This window comes from Hemicordylus capensis, chromosome 15, assembly GCF_027244095.1.
Source record: "Hemicordylus capensis ecotype Gifberg chromosome 15, rHemCap1.1.pri, whole genome shotgun sequence".
Lineage (NCBI taxonomy): Eukaryota > Metazoa > Chordata > Lepidosauria > Squamata > Cordylidae > Hemicordylus > Hemicordylus capensis.
Window position 1 is genome coordinate 1,889,204 of NC_069671.1, and position 6,000 is coordinate 1,895,203.

The 6,000-nt window shown below is 48.9% G+C and overlaps 1 protein-coding gene across 1 annotated transcript in view; it reads right to left on the minus strand.

Moving 5' to 3' along the window:
- MTMR3 (myotubularin related protein 3) overlaps window positions 1–5,360 on the minus strand; it is an 81,822-nt gene extending 76,462 nt beyond the window's left edge. Inside the window, exon 1 of the mRNA XM_053280044.1 lies at window positions 5,342–5,360. The gene's annotated coding sequence lies outside the window, so the exon portion shown is untranslated. The remainder of the gene's footprint in view (window positions 1–5,341) is intronic.
- Between the last annotated feature and the right edge of the window lie 640 nt (window positions 5,361–6,000).

A 6,000-nucleotide genomic window follows, 5' to 3' on the forward strand; every position in this document is an offset into this window, starting at 1 on the left:
GCTCTCTCTCTCTGTCTCCTTTGCAATGCCTGGACCTATTTGAACCAAATTTGGTACAGTTGTAGAGTGATCCACCAGCAGGGATCCTTCACTTGGGCAGACGTCGGAATAACAAAGAACTCCAGACAAACAATACAAGGCGTGTTGGCAGGACCCTGTTGGTCCCAAGAGTCCTGGATGAACTTCATTGCACCCAGGATCTTGTCTACCAAAGATGGAAGAGAACTGGTCTTCTGGTAATGAATTGTCACCTTGGCTACACACACAGGGTCTGCCTTGGTTTGCATTTGGATGGGTGACTACATGGAAATACTCTAAAATATTCCCCATTGGAAATGGGGCCGTAGCTCAGCGAAAGAGCATCTGCATTGTATGCAGAAGGTCCCAGATTCACTCCCTTGCAGCATCTCCAGGTAGGGCTGGGACAGACGCCTGCCTGAAGCCCTGGAGAAGCTGCTGCCAGTCAGTGCAGACAATTCTGAGCTAGAGATCAGTCATCTGACTTGGTATAATGCAGCTTCCTAAAATGCATTTGTTTAAAGTGCCAGAATATGATTTGATTTGATTTGATTTGATTTTACTGAAACAGGCTAACCCTGAAATATTGTTGTTTGTGGGACCAACTAAGCCAGTTGTTTAAAAATGATGCAAGGCTTAGACTTTCACCAAATTCTCCAGCAAACTAAATTTCAGTGCTCAAAAGAACTTTCTCCCAAGTCAGGCTGCATAGGATTGTAGCCTGAGGCTCTTCACAAATTGTTACCACCACCACCACGATTGTAATTTGGAGTAACAGCACACACTTTTGTGAACAAAAGTCATATACTAAAACTAGATACCTAACTTTATATATATATTTTAAAAACTAGCAGGATAAACAGCATATAGCCTGTATAGAGCAGAAGGTCTCACATTTAGCTGCCAAATAAATCAAAGTCGACTTCAAGGACACAAGTTCTGAACCATACGATTATCTGCATCTAAACACCGGAAATCTGATAAACACATAGTCTAAGATGCTGGAAAACCTTGACAGCAGGACATTTTTTTAATCTATCCCTCCCAAAATAGGGAACCCAAGCAGTGTTCTCTCTAATATTTTTCATCTGTGTGCGGAATGAGGGTGTTTTTGGGGACAGCAGTACTGTATCAAGGCTGTGTGCGCACAAGTGCATTCAGAGTGGGGCCTTCCTGATTCAGCCTAAGTGGGGTCTAAAATTAACTGAGCGGGCATCAAAAAACGTGTGAGTGTGTGCATACATGCATGCTTTAGAGGGAACACTGCATCTAAGGACCCCAAACGGTTAAATTAATTTCACAGTAGCTGAAAGTAGTGTAAAGTGACGCACACTGGGGCAAAAAACACCAACTTAACATATACACTGATGGGATCTAAGCTGTCGGTGACTGAGCAGGAGAGAGATCTTGGGGCCATGATGGACAGCTCATTGAAAGTGTCATCTCAGTGCGCTGCAGCAGTAAAAAAGGCTAATTCCATGCTAGGAATCATTATGAAGGGAACTGAAGATAAAAATGCTAATATTATCATGCCCTTATACAAATCTATGGTGTGGCCACATCTGGAGTACTGCATACAGCTTTGGTAACTGTATCTTAAGAAGGATATTGTAGAACTGGAGAAGGTACAGAAGAGGGCAACCAAGATGATCAGGGGCCTGGAGCACCTTTCTTATGAGGCTAGGCTACAGCGTCTGGGGCTCTTTACCTTGGAAAAGAGGCAACTAAGGGGAGACGTGATTGAGGTGTATGAAATCATCTATGGAGTGTAGAGGGTAGACAGAGAGAAATTCTTCTGCCTCTCTCAACATTAGAACTAGGGGCCACCCCATGAAACTGAAGCTCGGGAATTTTAGGACCGACAAGAGGAAGGATTTTCACACACAGCACATAATTAATCTATGGGATTCCTTGCCATGGAATGTGGTGATGGCCACCAGCTTGGATGGCTTCAAAAGGGGCTGAGACAGATTCATGGAGGACAGATCTATCAATGGCTACTAGTCTGGTGGCTGTGGGTCACCTCCAGCCTCAGAGGCACGATGCCTCTCAATCCCAGTTGCAGGGGAGCAGGAGCAGCAGGAGAGAGGGCATGCACATACCTCTTGCCTGTGGGGCTTCCTAGAGGCATCTGGTGGGCCACTGTGGGAAACAGGATGCTGGACTAGATGGGCCTCCTTGGGCCTGACCCAGAAGGGCTGTTCTTATGTTCTAAAGAGGTTTGGTATACACGTCGTTTGGGAAACACCCCACTTATGATAGAAGTCTTGAGCACAGGGCATTTTGCCATGTCATAACAAAACAAGGGCTATGCAATTTCCTGTGTGGCATTGCATATTCTGTCTCAGGGAAGTTCCAAGAGTTTGCTGCGTGCCTTAGATTCTGGAAGGAGAGTCACGGTAGCCTTATGATGTCTTTGTAATATCTGGTTTATTTACACAAAAATTTGGGATTGGATGGAGCTGGAAATAGCAGGACAGCCTTAAAAGTCAGCAACAGTTTTATGAATTGCCAGAGAGCAGAAGCCCTCAGCTTTCTTATACAGGAACATGGGAAGCTTGCCTTCTACCGAGTCAGGCCCTTGTTCCATCTAGCTCAGTACTGCACACCGACTGGCAGTGGCTTCTCCAAGGTTTCAGGTGGGACTTTCTCTGAGCCCCAACTGGAGATGCTTCCACTGCCAGTGAGTGAACCTGGTATCTTCTGCATGCAAAGCAGATGTTCTACCACTGAATCTCCTAAGAAGACTCTCTTGCAGCAGACCATGCTCACATATGTAGTCTCTCATCCAAATGCAAACCAAGGCAGACCCTGCTTAGCAAAGGGGCCAAGCCATGCCCTCTACAACAGGGATTCTCAACGTTGGGTCTCCAGATGTTATTGGACTTCAACTCCCATAATCTCCAACCAAAGGCCGCTGGGGCTGGGGATTTTGGGAGTTGAAGTCCAGTGACATCTGGGGACTCAACGTTGAGAATCCCTGCTCTACAAGACCAGCTCTCCCTCCCACCCACATGGGCTAGCTCATGCATCCTCTAGGCTCCTCCTCACAAATCCTTTCTCCATCTCCGTCTGCTAGAAAACAGCAGAGAGTTTCTTTCAGTGATTCACACACATACCTCCGGGGAGGGGCGAAAGGGGGATGAGGCTATCTATCTTACACCTGAGGCGGGAGACATGTGCAGTGTTCCCTCTAACAGGGATTCCCAGATGTTGTTGACTACAACTCCCAGAATCCCCAGCTGCGATGGCTTTTGCTTGGGGATTATGGGAGTTGTAGTCAACAACATCTGGAAGACTGGCCATGTGGCTCTTGTAGGGGTCCGTAGGTGGGAGCTGGAGTTGCTGGACTTGAGGGCAGCTGCCTTCAAAGGTGACAGCAGCGATTAGCAGAGCTATTCAGGAACATCCTCTGAGTCATCAGGCGGTGTAACTTACACAGTGATTACCCTAAACTCGCAGCAGTATAAACAGAGTCCAGCAGCAGGGCTGGCCCGTCTACAAGGCAGACCTAGGCAGTCGCCTAGGGCACCGGATCTTGGGGGGATACGCAGAAACAGTGCCAGGATACAACCCTGCCAGTTATTCTGTCTCTCCCTCTTGCATTGCAGCCCTGAAATTCTGCACAGTGCTGGAAGAAGGCCAGGTGGAATCCTGCACCCTGCTCCCCAATGGGCCTGCACGTCCTGAACCCCCAAATGCTCTGCCTTGGGACCTTTTGCTCTACCCAGAGTGCCTCCATCCCCGGAGGGGAATCTCTTTCAGTGCTCACACTTCTAGTCTCCCATTCATATGCAACCAGGGCTGACCCTGCTTAGCTAAGGGGACTTCCTTGCTGCTTTCTGACACCAGCCATCTTCATCCCACTGAAGCATGCTGTTAATCGCCCCCCTTCCTCCTCTTCCCCCCCCCGGCTTCTCCTCCCCCCCTTTCCCCCACATCATAAGCTAGGCATGGCCCTACCACCACTGCCGGTCTCAGAGGGTTCACGTGCCACCACTGCTGCAAGGAATGCTGAGCATCTGCCCACCAATTGGGGCGTGTGGAGGTCACATGGTCCATTGCCTGAGGCAGCAAAATGTTTTGGGCTGCCCCTACCCCGCGGCTACTCAGAGAAGAAAGAACAAGCACGTCGGCTCCAAGCACAGGCCTAACGAAAAATATTTAAAGAACGTTCATAAAGAACGGCACTGATAAAAGTTGCCTTTCGCTTCCCAGAGGTTTAAACCCGAGAAACCTCACTTCCTGCGTTCAAGACATTCTTGGAGCAAAGAAGATGCTATCTGTGCCTAGAGTGGTGATGAAAGCTCCAGTTTTACCGTCCGGGGAGAGAGAGAGATCCGTGTGTCAGGGGTCTGCCAGGTTTCGAGAGCAAACCTGCTCAAGTTAGACTGAAAGGCCTGACTTGTGGCCGGTCACCAACTCCGCTCTGCAAACTGGTTCCACTCCAGTTCTAGAAGCAATGGGATATGATACCAGTGCGCGGAAGAATTTGTGTCAGAGGGGCAGGCCAGAGACAAGAAGTGCCATTCATTGTACATGTTCCCAACGCAAGCTCTTCCCTTTTAAAAAAGGAGACTATCACTTAAGAACAGCCCTGCTGGATCAGGCCAAAGGCCCATTCAGTCCAGCATCCTGTATCGGGCAGTGGCTAGCCAGACGCTTCTGGGAAACTCACCATTGAAGGAAAGAGGGCAACGCTCCCAAGCATCTGGTGTCAGGGACATTATGCCCTCTCTGATCCTGACGGAAATATACAACTATCCAGGCTAGTAGCCTGGTCTTGTGGTAGCAAGCATGACTTGTCTCCTTAGCTAACCAGGGTCTGCCCTGGTTGCATATGAAAGGGAGACTTGATGATGTGTGAGCACCGGGAGATATTCCCCTTCTTAGGGGATGGAGCCGCTCTGGGAAGAGCAGAAGGTTCCCAGTCCCCTCCCTGACAGCATCAGCAAGACAGGGCTGAGAGAGATTCCTGCCTGCAGCCTTGGAGAAGCTGCTGCCAGTCTGTGTAGACCATGCTGAGCTAGATGGATCTATGGTCTGATTCAGTATATGGCAGCTTCCTATGTCCCTATGACTACAATTCTCATAATCCATAGCCACAATAGCCAAATGCCATTGGGGCTAGGGATGATGGGACTTTTAGTCCTACCATATCTGATGACCCCAGTTTGAGAACCCCGGCCCTGGACTCTGTGAAGGGAAGATGGGATACAAATGGGAGAGAGGCCAGCCAGCCAATGGCCACTTCATTCTTCCCCTAGCTGTGGGCAGGAGGGAGGTCACAGTAACAATCCTACACCACAATCAATGCACATACCGACTCCATTGGTTTATACAGCTCAGGGTGTGTCGACTTGCTCCTCCACAACGTTCCTCTCCTCCCTGGATTCTCTCCATATTTATCTCCATCCAAAAATGTCCGCTCAGCACGTGCCAGTGTTTCATCACAGAGTGAAGCCGTATCAGTCTCGGCTGGCATGCAGCTTGGGTATGCTGGTCAATGACAGAAATAAAGTATCTATCTGTCTATGCAGCTTGGGATGCTAGCATGAGTCATCTGGCGAAAGGACTCTGGGAAGTCTCTTACTGGGGAGGGCCTTTTGTCCGGGGTGGGGGGTCCCAGAGTTCTGAAGGGAGCTCCAGGATTCACCCGTGATGCCTTTCTTACAGGGAAACCATCTTTGTGTGGCGGCTGGGGGCAGGGAAGACACAGATCTTAAACCACTTTGAGATCTTTGGTTGAAGAGTGGTATAGAAATATCTGTAGTAGTAGTAGTAGTAGTAGTAGTAGTAGAAGTAGATAAGCTTGGAGGTTACAAGACAAAAAGTGGCATCTACAGTTAGGAACATAGGAAACTGCCATATACTGAGTCAGTCCCTTGGTCCACCTAGCTCAGTATTGTCTACACAGACTGGCAGCGGCTTCTCCAAGGTTGCAGGCAGGAGTCTCTCTCCCAGCCCTATCGTGTTGGAGAT